Source organism: Salvelinus alpinus, chromosome 13, assembly GCF_045679555.1.
Source record: "Salvelinus alpinus chromosome 13, SLU_Salpinus.1, whole genome shotgun sequence".
NCBI classification, from domain to species: Eukaryota; Metazoa; Chordata; class Actinopteri; order Salmoniformes; family Salmonidae; genus Salvelinus; species Salvelinus alpinus.
The window spans coordinates 13,529,120-13,545,460 of record NC_092098.1 but is presented as its reverse complement, the minus strand read 5'-3'; the positions used below and the strand labels follow the sequence as shown (position 1 = coordinate 13,545,460).

At 43.3% G+C, this 16,341-nt stretch overlaps 1 long non-coding RNA gene across 2 annotated transcripts; it reads left to right on the top strand.

Annotated features, from left to right (window-relative positions):
- The first annotated feature begins 9,761 nt into the window (after positions 1–9,761).
- On the top strand, positions 9,762–11,958 carry LOC139536663 (uncharacterized). 2 transcript variants are annotated; one of them, XR_011667373.1, is made up of 3 exons: positions 9,762–9,829; positions 10,549–10,638; positions 11,070–11,958. It is a non-coding gene; the product is annotated as an uncharacterized lncRNA (long non-coding RNA). The 2 variants fall into 2 exon arrangements; XR_011667372.1 differs by having other exon boundaries at positions 9,818–9,928.
- Positions 11,959–16,341: the final 4,383 nt, after the last annotated feature.

Sequence of the window (16,341 nt, the reverse complement as noted above, 5' to 3'; positions counted from 1 at the left end):
GCTTTTGACTCCATGTCGTTTGCTGCTGAGGTAACCCAACCTGACAACATTGACTTCAACTGCATAGTTTGACATGTGTGTGGGATAGTGTTAGGTATCTCTCTAACGGTAGTCTTCCACTCCTCCTCTTCCTCTCTTAGCTACCTCTGATGGGACGAGGCAGGGGCTGGACAGCACGAGAGGAGGAGTGTGTGTGACACGAGGGATGAAGGTGATTCTCAAAGTGGGACAGAGTGAGTATCATCACCATCCTTACTGTTAAATATATATATTCTCTTTGATTTGCAGTAATTAGTCTTTCAATAGTAATCATCCTCATATAAATGAATCTGCATGGGGTCTGGCATATTCTTGTACAGATTTTGTAACAATATTCATGAAACCGTGCTATGTAATGTTGTTCACAACCCTAAAGAAAATGTGTGATTTCCCATAGCTGCATATGGCCTCCCACCCAAACCCAAACCAGACTCAAACCGCTTCCACCCCAAAGGTAAGTCTGCAGTACAGTACTCTCCTCACTGGTTTAATGATACAGTATCTACAGTATTAGTCATTGATTCTAACCCCTCTTCCCTAACAGGGAACGGTACCACGCCCAAGGCTGGTGGAGAGGGTGAGGGGAACAACCCTTTACCTTCCTCTAACGTGGCGGTGATCACTGGAGCGGCAGGGGGCGGAGCCTTCCTCCTCATCGTGACGTCTGTCATCTGTGTGGTGTGTTACCGCTGGCGACAGAACAAGCACTCTGAGACCCATCACCCCACCCTGACCCTGGCCACCCTAACCCCCAAGAGGGGCAGCAACAACGGGGCCGGCTCCTCCGCCGGAGGAAACAACGGCTCGGAGCCCAGTGACATCATCATCCCGCTGCGGACTTCAGACCAGGCTTACTGCCCGCACTACGAGAAGGTGAGCGGGGACTACGGTCACCCCGTCTACATCGTCCAGGAGATGCCCGCCCAGAGCCCAGCCAACATCTACTACAAAGTATGAGGGAGACACCTAGACGGCCCAGCTGGCATAGACGCAGTATCAACAAATAGACTGCTGTTTTCAACGTAGAAATCCAACTGTCCCTCTAGCTCCCTCCACACCCTTATCCTCCCACCTCCCTCTCTATGACTGACTGTCGGGATGGCTGCCCTCACCCTCCTGCCCTATGGACTGTACTGTACAGTGGTCTGCCACTGTGGATGGATGGAGGGGTGGTTGTGTATTGGTGGGGGTGGGACCTCTTCCCTGCTTTGAACCCTATGATTGGGTCCAAGAGGGCTGGACATGAGGGCCGTTAAACTGATGGACTCACAGTGGCAGCGGCTCAGTGTCGCCTCTCACTCACAGTGAGAGCTGACACTAGATATGAAATGTCAAAACTTTTCAAATTGTTAGTGTGTGTGTCTGTGTGTGTGTATATATTTGCGTGAGTGAACGTGTTTTTGCGTGCGTGCGTACGCGCAAGCAGTACGTCTGCTTGTGTGTGGTGCGTGATAACTTTTGTTTTAGGGGTATGTCAGTCTTAAAACCAAAACCACTTGAGCAAATATCAAAGCAAGATTTCTACCCACTGTCATCCTTTACAGATGATATAATAGAATGATTTCCTAACTCATTTGTAGATATTTCAGTTCAGATTTCTGTTAGGCACTGTTTTCTTGTCAGTGTTGTATGTTCTCTGTTTTGGAGTCTAGATGAGATCTAGGTACTGGTATTTAGGATATGTTTTGTGTTTGTCTTCGAAATGAAGGATCTACTCTTCCTTTACCCCATCCTCTCACTCACTCTACAATGCCTTAGCATTGAAATAGTTCACTTTTCTGTATATAAAGTTTCACAGAGGAAGGAGGACAACAGCACAAAGAGGTGTACTCAAGAAGAGGAAGCGTATTGGCAACGTGTTTGAACAGACGAACCCACAAACACTGTGATTCTCCCATACTGTACATCCACACACAGCTACAGAAACCTAACCCACTGTATTGTTTATGTTGCTCCTCTGTGACTGGTGAAAGTGTCTTTTTCGAGGCGAATGATCTGTTTGGTTTTGTGACAGCTGCGGTCTGTTTTCATTCCCCACAATGCATTGGTAACTGATGACCAACGGTTGGCTGGCTGAGGAGAGGAATGCAGCAAGTAAAGAAAGTGAAAAGGTCAGAGGTCATTGTTGAAATGCCACAGACGATAGTCAACATATATAGCGCCATGGTGGAGTCCATGCCAATGTGACTTAGAACATCCTTTGTCTGCGGGACCGTTTCAACACAATGTGCACGTAACAAGTGCTATGGAGGAAATGTCTTACACGCTGGCTTTAAAACTCAGTCCTCGAGTCTCAGGACCACACCTCATACACAGAAATAGATGTATTGTTTCATGTTTTCATACAAACTAACGGATTCCTACGGTCGTTTTTATGTAGTGTGATGATTTCTAGGATGTTGAGGTCTATAGTCAGAGTGTTGGAGGAAGTGACGGAGTGATGGGAAACATCACAGATCAGTCCAGCTCCTGCTGGGTCTGACACCTCTCTGTGACATTTCATCACTCTGGGACATTCTGGACCTCAGACTTACATCACAACTCTTCGACAACATTGGACTCTGATTGGACAACAAAGCAACAGCACACTACCTGAGACATGGCGGCAGACGCCTCTGATAAGAAAGTGATTTTCTGGGTGCTAGAATAAACATGTCCTGTCCTTGTGTACCTGTTCTCTACCAGGGACCAGCTGGACTTAAGGCCAGTGTAATTCTGTGTTGCATTCTACCGTATTCTGTGTACCATTTGCCATAGTGTTTCATTTGCTTTCACTAGGTTGTCTTTCTCAACTGCTATTTTCCCCCCAAAATTTTGCCAATAACCTCATCCAGAGGAGGGGGCCCTGCTTTTCAAAACTGAGGAGAGATGGATCAGGTGTTGGTGAGACAAGGGATGAGACAATGGTTTGATGTGGTAGGTAGATGGTTAAGGAGACCTTTTTGAGATCGATGAGACTGAATGTTGAGACTGCAGGACACTATAAGATGGTTTATGTTGCCTCCCCAGGGTCTCTGCTCTCCTGTCCCTTCCCAATCATCTCTTTCCAGACGTACATTCCAGTTTTGGGGAAAAATGACATAAAAACCTGAGTATGTTATAAAATCATTGCGTCTCAAGTGTGTTTCTTTGAGTGTTCATATTGACAGAGTTGTGTTCTTCTGGGGCTCCTGGTCTCTCCTCTCGCACTGCATCTGTTTCAGAATACCACACACACAGTTCTAACAGCTTGTTTGATCTGCAGTCTCATTTGGTTGGATGCTGCTAGGCAATAAGGGAATTTGAATTGTCCAATGCCTTATTTTTCCTTACCCTTTGTGTACGCGTATGCATCCTTCTCTTCATCTCTCCTAGCCACATGAAAAAAATGATATGGTCTAAAAACTGTAGTATTACTATATTTACGTACTATGGTATTCACTGTAGTATTACTATATTTACGTACTATGGTATTCACTGTAGTATTACTATATTTACGTACTATGGTATTCACTGTAGTGTTTTTGCGGACATGACTAGTGTTTTTGCGGACTTCACTGTAGTATTCACTATAGTATTTTGTGGACATGACTAGTATACTGTAGTATTTCTGCAGACATGACTGTAAAAACACCTGCCGAATAGGGTTAGCTAAAATGGCACAACCAGACAACGCCAGTTACTGTTCAGTGAGGGGAACACCTCAACCAGAACATATGACAGGTTCGTAACAGGCCACCCATTGAGTTGGGTCCGTTTTGAACAATGCAATGGACCAGACAACACCCTAGCAAAAATATAGCATTTCTATCACAATTGTAACAAACGTTAGAAAAGGTTCTAGGCCCATTGAAGGGAAATAGTACAGAGGCAAATACAAAGAACATGCAATGTTTATTAAAGCTTAGAAGATTAGGTTTGCTTGTTTGACAGATAAATAACACACACGAGAGTACACCAAAATAACTTCAATTGTTACTTTCACTAGATAGCTTTCTGAAATACAGTGTTTTCACAGAGATTCAGCTGACCATGTTCACAAAATGACAAGCAATACTGTACTACTGATGGGAGGAAATAACAGTAACCGTAAATAGATATTTTAGAAATACAAATGACTTTACCTACAGACAGTGCCCTTATTGTAGGGTGATGCCCTTAAAGGGCCTGGACCTCAAACCAGCAAAGCCTCTCCAAACAAACTGAAACCCAAAGGACATTATTGCAGTGGCGAACATCTTGAACATTTTTACACATGAATAATCTCACTGATGGTCAAACTCAACGCATACCATTCAGAACAAAATCGACCACACCCCCAAACATTTCTTCAAGTCAGCCTGGTCACAAAATGGTTGCTCACAGAAATAAATAAATACATACTCATGCACACGCAGACACACACACACACCACACAACCAAGGATTGCTTTTATACATTTCCTGCATGTCTTCCCTTGCCCAGGGAAACACTGACCAAAACTTTGGTTCCTAGACTGTCACACAATTTTATTCAGTTACAAGATTGTAACTGATTGAGGTAGAGATGATTATTATACATTATCATCTACTGTGGGACTTCAGTTAAAGAGCAGGTGGAGGTAGAGATGATTATTATACATTACCATCTACTGTGGGACTTCAGTTAAAGAGCAGGTGGAGGTAGAGATGATTATTATACATTATCATCTACTGTGGGACTTCAGTTAAAGAACAGGTGGAGGTAGAGATGATTATTATACATTATCATCTACTGTGGGACTTCAGTTAAAGAGCAGGTGGAGGTAGAGATGATTATTATACATTATCATCTACTGTGGGACTCCAGTTAAAGAGCAGGTGGAGGTAGAGATGATTATTATACATTATCATCTACTGTGGGACTTCAGTTAAAGAACAGGTGGAGGTAGAGATGATTATTATACATTATCATCTACTGTGGGACTCCAGTTAAAGAACAGGTGGAGGTAGAGATGATTATTATACATTATCATCTACTGTGGGACTCCAGTTAAAGAACAGGTGGAGGTAGAGATGATTATTATACATTATCATCTACTGTGGGACTCCAGTTAAAGAGCAGGTGGAGGTAGAGATGATTATTATACATTATCATCTACTGTGGGACTCCAGTTAAAGAGCAGGTGGAGGTAGAGATGATTATTATACATTATCATCTACTGTGGGACTTCAGTTAAAGAGCAGGTGGAGGTAGAGATGCAGTTCAGTTTAAGAGTTTATAGATTCAGGACATGGAGAAGATTCAGTGCCTTAAGAAAGTATTCCTACCCTTTGACTTATTCCACGTTTTGTTGTGTTACAGCCTGAATTCAAAATGGATTAAATAGATTTTAAATAGCCTTGCTGAAGCACCCCCAGATCATCACCGATCCTCCACCAAATGTCACAGTGGTTGTGAGACCTGGAGAGGCCTACAAGCCACAGTGTCTCGCACCAACTGTGAAATTTGGTGGAGGATCGGTGATGACACCACCCACGGTGCTTCAGCGAGGCTGGAATCGGGCAGATTTGTCTTTGTGAAGGATGCATGAATCAAGCCACGTACAAGGTTGTCCTGGAAGAAAACTTGCTTCCTTCTGCTCTGTCAATGTTCCCCAACTCTGACGATTGGTTTTTCCAGCAGGACAATGCTCCATGCCACACAGCCAGGTCAATCAAGGTGTGGACGGAGGACCACCAGATCAAGACTCTGTCATGGCCAGCCCAATCTCCAGACCTGAACCCCATTGAAAACCTCTGGAATGTGATCAAGAGGAAGATGCTTGGTCACAAGCCATCAAACAAAGCCGAGCTGCTTGAATTTTTGCGCCAGGAGTGACATAAAGTCACCCAACATCAATGTGAAAGACTGGTGGAGAGCATGCCAAGACGCATGAAAGCTGTGATTGAAAATCAGGGTTATTCTACCAAATATTGATTTCTGAATTCTTAATAGTTAAAACATTAGTATTGTGTTGTTTAAAAATGAATATGAACTTATTTTCTTTGCATTATTCGAGATCTGACAACACTGAATATTTTTAGTTATTTTGACCAGTTGTCATTTTCTGCAAATAAATGCTCTAAATGACAATATTTTTATTTGGAATTTGGGAGAAATGTTGTCAGTAGTTTATAGAATATTTTTTTTTTTTCATTTTACCCAAACACATACCTATAAGTAGTAAAACCAGAGAAACTGATAATTTTGCAGTGGTCTCTTAATTTTGTTCAGAGCTGTATAGCTCATCTCTTGGCAGTAGTACTGTAGACTACTTTATCACTGACCTCAACCCAGAGTCTCTCAGAGCAGTCACAGTCAGTCCACTGACGCCCCTATCAGAGCACAGCAGAATCACACTCTACTTGAACAGAGCTTTGCTCAATCATGAGGCATCAAAGCCAAAGGAGCTGAATAATATTAAGAAATGCTATAGATGGAAATAAAGTAGTGTGGAAATCTACCAAAAAACAATTAGGCAACAACAAATTCAATCCCTTCTCGATAATTTCCTGGACAAAATGTTTCACAGTAATAGTGAAGGTGTAAACTTGGCAGTAGAAAACCTAAACAGGATATTTGACCTCTCAGCTTCCCTATCAAATCAAAAAATTCAAGCAGACAACCTAAGAAAATTAACAACAATGACAAATGGTTTGATGAAGAATGCAAAAACCTAAGAAAGAAATTGAGAAACCTATCCAACCAAAAACATAGAGACCCGGAAAACCTGAGCCTACGGCTTCATTATGGTGAATCACTAAAACAATACAGAAATACACTACGGAAAAAGAATGAACAGCACATCAGAAATCAGCTCAATGTAATTGAAGAATCCATAGACTCCAACCACTTCTGGGAAAATTGGAAAACTCTAAACAAACAACAACACGAAGAGTTATCTATCCAAAATGGAGATGTATGGATAAACCACTTCTTCAATCTTTTTGGCTCTATAACAAAGAACAAGCATCAAAAACATATACATGATCAAATACAAATCTTAGAATCAACTATTAAAGACTACCAGAACCAACTGGATTCTCCAAATACATTGAATGAACTACAGGACAAAATACAAACCCTCCAACCCAAAAAAGGCCTATGGGGTTGATGGTATCCTAAATGAAATGATAAAATATACAGACCACAAAATCCAATTGGTTATACTTAAACTCTTTAACATCATCCTCAGCTCTGGCATATTCCCCAATATTTGTAACCAAGGACTGATCACCTCAATCCACAAAAGTGAAGACAAATTTGACCCAATAACTACTGTGGGATATGCGTCAACAGGAAAATCCTCTGCATTATCATTAACAGCAGACGCATACATTTCCTCAACAAAAACAATGTACTGAGCAAATGTCAAATTGGCTTTTTACCAAATTACCGTATGACAGATCACATATTCACCCCGCACACCCTGATTGACAAACAAAACAAAGGCAAAGTATTCTCATGCTTTGTTGATTTTAAAAAAAGTGTTCGACTCAATTTGGCACGAGGGCCTTCTATACAAATTGATGGAAATTGGTGTTGGGGGGGGGGGGGGGGGGGGACATACAACATGATAAAATCCATGGACACAAACAACAGGGCCCTGCGGTGAGACAGGGATGCAGCTTAAGCCCCACACTCTTCAACATAGATATCAACGAATTGGCGAGGGCACTAGAACAGTCTGCAGCACCCGGCCTCACTATACTAGAATCTGAAGTCAAATGTCTACTGTTTGCTGATGATCTGGTGCTTCTGTCCCCAACCAATGAGGGCCTACAGCAACACCTAGATCTTCTGCATAGATTCTATCAGACCAGGGCCCTGACAGTAAATCTCAGTAAGACAAAAATAATGGTGTCCTAAAAAAGGTCCAGTTCTCAGGACCACGAATACAAATTCCGTGCGGTAGCAGAGAAAACAGTGTATGACTTGGGTGACTGGAGTCTCTGACAATTTTATGGGCTTTCCTCTGACACCGCCTATTTTATAAGTCCTGGATGGCAGGAAGCTTGGCCCCAATGATGTACTGGGCCACGCACTACCCTCTGTAGCGCCTTACGGTCAGATGCCGAGCAGTTACCATACCAGGCAGTGATGCAACCGGTCAGGATGCTCTCGATGGTGCAGCTGTATAACTTTTTGAGGATCTGGGGACCCATGCCATATCTTTTCATTCTCCTGAGGGGGAAAAGGTTTTGTCGTGCCCTCTTCTTGATTGTCTTGGTGTGTTTGGACCATGATAGTTTGTTGGTGATGTGGACACCAAAGATCTTGAAACTCTCAACCCGCTCCACTACAGCCCCGTTGATGTTAATGGGGGCCTGTTCGGCCCGCCTTTTCCTGTAGTCCACGAACAGCTCCTTTGTCTTGATCACATTGAGGGAGAGGTTGTTGTCCTGGCACCACACTGCCAGTTCTCTGACCTCCTCCCTATAGGCTGTCTCATCGTTGTCGGTGATCAGGCTTGCCACTGTGCGTTATCACCTCGTCTGGTAGGCTCGTGTCACTGGGCAGCTCGCGTCTGGGTTTCCCTTTGTAGACCGTAATAGTTTCAAGCTCTGCCACATCCGTGGAGTGTCAGAGCCGGTGTAGTAGGATTCAACCTTAATCCTGTATTGACGCTTTGCTTGTTTGATGGTTTCTCTGAGGGCATAGCAGGATTTCTTATAAGCATCCGGATTAGTGTCCCGCTCCTTGAAAGCGGCAGCTCTAGCATTTATCTCGTTGCGGATGTTGCCTGTAATCCATGGCTTCTAGTTGGGATATGTACGTACGGTCACTGTGGGGATGATGTCGTCGATTAACTTATTGATGAAGCCGATGACTGAGGTGGTATACTCCTCAATGCCATTGGATGAATCCCGGAACATATTCCAGTCTGTACCAACTCAGACAAATGTACTACAGCATGACATTGACGTCAGGGACTCTGAGGAAAATCACGAGAGGAAAGTTACTATGGATATTGCAGGAGTTTCCCCTTGAAATCAGACATGTCCGTGGTAAGGACAATTTGGTTGCTGATTGTTTTTCAAGGGTGGGCAGTCAATACGTTTTTTTGCATTTAGCAAGTTGTTGCCGTTGCTCAATTTGTTTTGACTGCATGTTTTGCCATGTTGGAGATTAGTATTGTTTTGGTTGCGCTAGTTCCAAGAGGATGAGAGTTTTAGAAACATACATTATTTTACCCCTGTTTCTCAAAACTGAGTTTTAGGTAACTATAAAAATTCAAAAGGCACTCGCACATCTGAGCTATCTGTTATGCAGGTGCATCGTCAGAGCTGATGAAGGCATTGAGGCCAATATGTAATTCTTATTAAAGACCAGTGATACTATCAAGAACAGTGTGCTGGTCTCTTCTTTTTTTTCTCATTTTAGGCAACTATATATAAAAAAAAAAAGTAAAGTGCATTTTGTCTTATATTTAATTGTTGACAGCCAGTAGATGCTGTGTTTACATTGGAGAAGGTGAGACGTTTAAGTAGCGACGCATTTAAATTGATTATGTTGTCCAATAGAAGATGTTTTCTGTTGGTGGTGAGCAAAAAATATAGGATATATTTGTTGTCTTAAGGGGGTAGGTGAAACATTTTGGGGTATTTCCATTTATGTTTTGAGGTATGGCTCGTTGGCCCGTAGGACCCACCGATTGGTGTCACCTCGTTGGTCAGTATGTGTTACACCTGTGCTGGTTGCCATCTCGTTAGTGGGATGGTGATTCACCTGTGCTGGCCCAGGTGCTATTTAAGAGTGGCTTGCCCTGTGCTCCAGTTGACTTTAGAGATGTGGAGGGAACCTTTAGTTGGTGAGGCTTAACTTAATTTCTAGACAAACAAGCCTTTAGCTTTTCTTCCCTGTTTTTGTTTTGCTCCACCTTTTTCCATTTGGTTCCTGTCTAAGTTTGGTGTGGGTTTTTCATTTGTTTGCTTCGTTTTGGGAAAATGTATTGGGTGCTCATGGTGGATGTCTTTTTGGTTCCAGTTTCTGTTGCTAGTCAACTTTCAGTTAACACCCCCATGAGTGTCTTTTAGAACCCCTCCTAAAACCCCACCTGTTTAGTGTTGGTTGCCAGTGGCTCTATGTTGCTCTCTGTTGAAGCAACATTTTGTTTTCTTGCCGGGAAATGTAACAAACCTGCCAAGAATGTCCTCCCCCGCATCCACATGGAATTTTGTACTAAGATTGAAAACCAACTGGCAGTTCCCTTTGACTTCACCAGTATGAATCATCAATCAGACAACCGATACATACCCAGATAGTGGCTTGCTCTACTCAGTCATCAATATGGTAGGTATTTGAAATGAGCCTCTGTGATATGTAACTTGAAGTATTTATGGGTGTCTGAGTTGAGCAAGCCACTATCTTGGTACGTATTTTTTGTTTCTGGTAATGCATGAAATTAACTGCCAGTTGGATTTTAATCTTTGTACAGAATTCCATGCTCAGTGATGTAGATACGTGGGAGGGCACTTGTGGCAGGTGTGCCATCTATATAACTCTATGGAAATGTTTTTATATGGACAGGTTTGAAGGTGTCTCCTTTCAATCCGGGTCTTCAACCAGACAGAACTGAGTAGTTGCGCACGTCAAACACACAGCATGCATCCTTAATGAGTACAAGTCTTATCTTCTAAAATGAGGACTCCCAAACCATTGTTTTCTATAGTTGATATCAACTGCTAATGGCTGTGACATGCTAATGTCTAATAATTTTGAGTGTATTGCGCTGTTCTCTTTGGTGCTTGTACTGTAAATGGGCACATGTTAATGTTGCACTTGTGCATTGCCTTTGTTATGCTAAGTAGGCCTGCTGTATGGCTATGCTTGCTACTTTTCTTAGCATGGCAGGCAATCACTACATATCCGTTGATAAATTAGCGTACTATAGCTTTGCCTGCACCATTCTGGCCATTCATTGTTAACTGCTGTCTATGCTTAAGTTTAACCAGTTATATGTTTATTGAATATTTGTTGACATTGATTATTGCCATAACAGCCACGGTATTATACATGTCACTTAGTGTTGTTTGCACCTCTACTTTCAGATAAACCATACAAAGCCAATGAAGTCTCAATTCGAGTCATGTCAGTCATTCCCTGCCATGTATCATCTCCATTACCTGACTGTTAAACTGAACTGGGCCTCTGCCTGCTCTTTAGCTGGGGTCCTACAGTAGATGGACATCACCTAAAGTTCAATCAGTTAGAATCTTGTAACTGAAGAAAATTGACAGGCTACGAACTGAAGTATTGGGGGGTGTTTCCCTGGGCACCCTTATCATGGGGGGACATGCAGGAAACTTACAAAAGCACCCTTTGGTCATGTTCAAGTGAGTTTTGTACCTGGAAGGTCCTGTGTGTGAATAGGTTGTATGGCATCCTTGCTTTTGGTTTATTTCTGTGTGCAACCATTTTGACTGCATTGAAGAAATGTTTGGAATGTGGTCGATTTTGTTCTGAATGTGTTGCGTTTAGCCATCAGAGTTTATTAATGTGATAATATTCAAGATGTTATTTATGTAAAGCCACTGTATTGTCCTTTTGTTTGGGGAGGCTTTGCTGGTTTGATGTCCAGGCATTATTTTGGGCATCACCCTCCAATAAGGGGATTGTCTATAAGAAAAGTAAATTGTGTTTCTAAAATAACCAATGTATACAAATGGGTAACGGTCTATACTACCATCAGAAGTACAGTATTTGTTTTTGGTCATCTTGAGAACTTGATCAGCTGAATCCATGAAACATTGTATTTCAGAAGGCTCTCTAGTGGAAGTGACAGATTAAAGATGTACTCTTAATGTGGGCTAATCTGTCAAACAAGCTAATCTAAAGTGTAATCGTTGCTTGTTCATCTGCCTCTGTACTGTTTCCTTTGAATGGTCCTCGAACCTGTGTAACATTAAGATATTACAATTGTAATGTTATTTCGGTTAAGGTGTTGTCTGTTTGATTATTGTCAACTGTTCTGCGCGATGCACAGTTTATTTGTCACGTGCGCAGAATACAGGTGTAGACCTTACAGTGAAATGCTTACTGGCTCTAACTAACAGTGCAATTTTTAAGTTGAAAAAAAAAGATATTAGGTGAACAATTAAGTATAGAAATAACAGTAAAAAAGAGTGACGAATAGCAGCGAGGCTATATACAAGCACTGGTTAATGAGGCTGATTGAGGTAGTATGTGACTAGGTATGCTAAAGTGACTGCATATATGCTAAACAGAGCGTCGTGTAAGAGTGGGTGGCGGGAAACAATGCAGATTGTGCGGGGGCACCGGTTAGTCGGGCTAGTTGAGGTAGTATGTACTTGAATGTATATATGATAAACGGAGAGACGCAGCAGTGTGAAAGGGGGGTTGGGGGGCCATTTGATTACCTGTTCAAGAGTCTTATGGCTTGGGGGTAAAAACTGTTGAGAAGCCTTTTTGTCCTAGACTTGGCACTCCGGTACAACTTGCAATGCGGTAGTAGAGAGAACAGTCTATGGCTGGGTTCGGTGGCAATTTTTATGGCCTTCCTCTGACACCGCCTGGTGTAGAGGTCCTTGATGGCAGGCAGTTTAGTCACAGTGATGTACTGGGCCATACGCACTACCCTCTGTAGTGCCTTGTGGGTCAGAGGCCGAGCAGTTGCCGTACCAGGCAATGATGCAACCAGTCAAGATGCTCTCGATGGTGCAGCTGTAGAACCTTTTGAGGATCTGAGGACCAATGCCAAATCTTTTTAGTTTCCTGAGGGGGAATAGGCTTTGTCGTGCCCTCTTCACGACTGTCTTGGTGTATTTGGACCATTCTAGTTTGTTGGTGATGTGGACACCAAGGAACTTGAAGCTCTCAACCTGCTCCACTACAGCCCCGTCGATGAGAATGGGGGCGTGCTCAGTCCTTTTCTTGTAGTCCACAATCATCTCCTTAGTCTTGGTTACGTTGAGGGATAGGTTGTTAGTCTGGCACCACCCGGCCAGGTGTCTGACCACCTCCCTATAGGCTGTCTCGTCGTTGTCGGTGATCAGGCCTACCACTGTTGTGTCGTCTGCAAACTTAATGATGGTGTTGGAGTCGTGCCTGGCCACGCAGTTGTGGGTAAACAGGGAGTACAGGAGGGGACTGAGCACGCACCACTGAGGGGCTCCAATGTTGAGGATCAGTGTGGCAGATGTTGCTAGCTACCCTCACCACCTGGGGGCGGCCCGTCAGCAGGTCCAGGATCCAGTTGCAGAGGGAGGTGTTTAGTCCCAGCATCCTTAGCTTAGTGATGAGCTTTGAGGGTACTATGGTGTTGAACGCTGAACTGTAGTCAATGAATAGCATTCTCACGCAGGTGTTCCTTTTGTCCAGGTGGGAAAGTGCAGTGTGGAATGCAATAGAGATTGCATCATCTGTGGATCTGTTTGGGTGGTATGCAAATTGGAATGTGTCTAGGGTATCTGGCATAATGGTGTTGTGAGCCATGACCAGCCTTTCAAAGCACTTCATGGCTACAGACGTGAGTGCTACGGGTCTGTAGTCATTTAGGCAGGTTCTTAGTGTTCTTGGGCACAGGGACTATGGTGGTCTGCTTGAAACATGTTGGTATTACAGACTCAATCAGGGACATGTTGAAAATGTTGGTGAAGACACCTGCCAGTTGGTCAGCACATGCTTTGAGCACACGTCCTGGTAATCCGTCTGCAGCGTTTATGCCGCTAGCTGAATATCCATGTCATCATTCAGCCACGATTCCGTGAAACATAAGATGTTACAGTTTTTGATGTCCCGTTGGTAGGATATTCGTGATCGTACCTCGTCTAATTTATTGTCCAATGATTGCACGTTGGCAAGTAATTATGACAGTAACGGCAGCTTTCCCACTCGCCTTCTGCAGATCCTTACGAGGCACCCCGCTCTGCGTCCTCTGTACCTGCATCTCTTCCTATTGCCAATAACTGGGATGTTGGCCTTGTCGGGTGTTCGGAGAATGTCCTGTGCGTCCTGCTTGTTGAAGAAAAAAATATTTGTCTCATCCGAGGTGAGTGAACGCTGTCCTGATATCCAGAAGCTCTTTTTTGCCATAAGATACAGTGGCAGAAACATTATGTAAAAAATAAGTTACAAACAACGTGAAAAAAACACATAATGGCACAATTGGTTGGGCTCCCGTAAAACTGCTGCCATCGTGAACCTGTGTCTTATGTTCTGGTTGAGGTGTTCCCCTCATTCAACAGTAACTGGCATAGTCTGGTAGTTGTGCCATTCTTATCTAACCTAGTCAGCAGGTGTTACTAGTCATGTCTTAAACGCTATAGTAAATACTGCAGTATACTAGTCATTAACAAAGCACTATTGATCACTATAGTATGGTCATGTCTTAAACGCTATAGTAAATACTGCAGTATACTAGTCATTAACAAAGCACTATTGATCACTATAGTATGGTCATGTCTGCAGAATGACAGTATACTAGTCATGGATGCAAAAACACAGTGAATATTTTAGTATTTAGACATATTATTTCAATGTGGGTTAGCTGTAAATGTAACATGTTTGAATTTGGACAGGAATGGAAATGCATTTGACACTTGACACATTTCTAAATGCTTGTAACCACACTTGTGGTTGCATTGTTTTTATATAGTCAAAATCAATCAAGGGCTACTACCTTGGAGAGTGTATTATTCTACAGAATGGAGGGGAACCTCAGAGGAAATCCCTGGCATGAGGACCCCCAAGCTCAAATCAAAATGACAAAGCTGGCAGCAAATCAATTGGGCATGTTGATGGGTAACAGGCAGTGCTAACCAAAACTAGGATGACCTGAAACAATGCAGCTGCACCACTCCCGAGTGGCACAACGGTCTAAGGCACTGCATCTCAGTGTAAGAGGTGTCACTACAGACCTTGGTTCGATTCCACGCTGTATCACAACTGGCCGTGATTTGGGAGTCCCATAGGGCGGTGCACAATTGGCCCTGGGTAGGCAGTCATTGTAAATAATCATTTGTTCTTAACTGACTTGCCTCGTTATATAAAATAAATAAAACTCCCAGTCCCTGCTGTCTGTCTTCCACAAGCAGCAGCACAGAGGCTTGTGGATAGGCATCTGGCAGAATTAACCAGAGAACACAGCATCTCAACAACAGCACACCAGTCTGAGACATAACTCCTAACGCCGAACATGTCATGCGTCTTCAGTCATGAAGCTGCTGATAAGAACAGATGTTTGTTTACTCAGCAGGAGTTAATTATTCTATTTTGGTTCTCATTAGATTTGGTGCTCTTATCACACGTTTTCAAGTATGTAGAGAAAGTAAGATTGATGCAGCTATGTCATTGTTATCTCTGTTTTACAATGTGAGAAGGAGATCTAGTCTAAACTGCCAGGCTCTAATGACCAGCTAATGACATGACCATGTGGAGGAGTTTGTCTGGCTGGCATAGATAGTGGCTGTGGGGGAGGTGGTGTCAGTAAGCTGAGGTGGGAGGAGGGGCACGGTTAGTACCGGCGCCGGACACAGGATAGGTCAGTGAGGTTTAGCAGACACAGGATAGGTCAGTGAGGTTTAGCAGACACTGGATAGGTCAGTGAGGTTTAGCAGACACAGGATAGGTCAGTGAGGTTTAGGATGGACGGAAATACCGAAGGGAATTGTCGAGGTAATTACACAGATTCGGTTGGTTGACCATATCCTCCATCTGCTGCTCTGCCTGGGTAGTCCACTGACACACATTACATACACTCCTGCTCAGAGGACAATATGAGAGGCTACAGACTGATATAAAATAATGCATGTAGCTATTGGCGGATGATACCTGCAAGTCATCCCTTTACATACAAGTATAGAACACATGGTGATTAGATACTTGGTAAGCGGACCTGGTCTTCAGCTTGTTTGGTGAATCGCATGCATTGGTAGTGGGACTAGGGAACCGTTGATGTGCATGGAAGCAGTGGGGGTCGAGCCTGATGGAGGAAGCCACCTAAGTTAAATTGGTGCCGTGACCTGTATTACTAAAGGTTGCCGTGGATTGGTTGAGTGAATGTCAGAGGTCAGTGTCGTATGCAAAACACTGACAGGTGGTAGGTTCTACAGCAACCCACATATGCACCCCCTCCTTTCTATCCACAGACACACAGTCAAAGGACGGTCAGTACAGTACTGACTCACACAAACACAGAAGGAGAATGATAGAAGGAGATTTGTGATCTTGTCGAGATTATTCCTACTCTGGTTTCTAGGTCAACATTCCTTCAGACCAACATGCCCCCAGAGACACATAGGTCACACACAGATCAACAGCCCCCCTAAGAGACATGACACACTCACGTGTTCGCTTAATTAA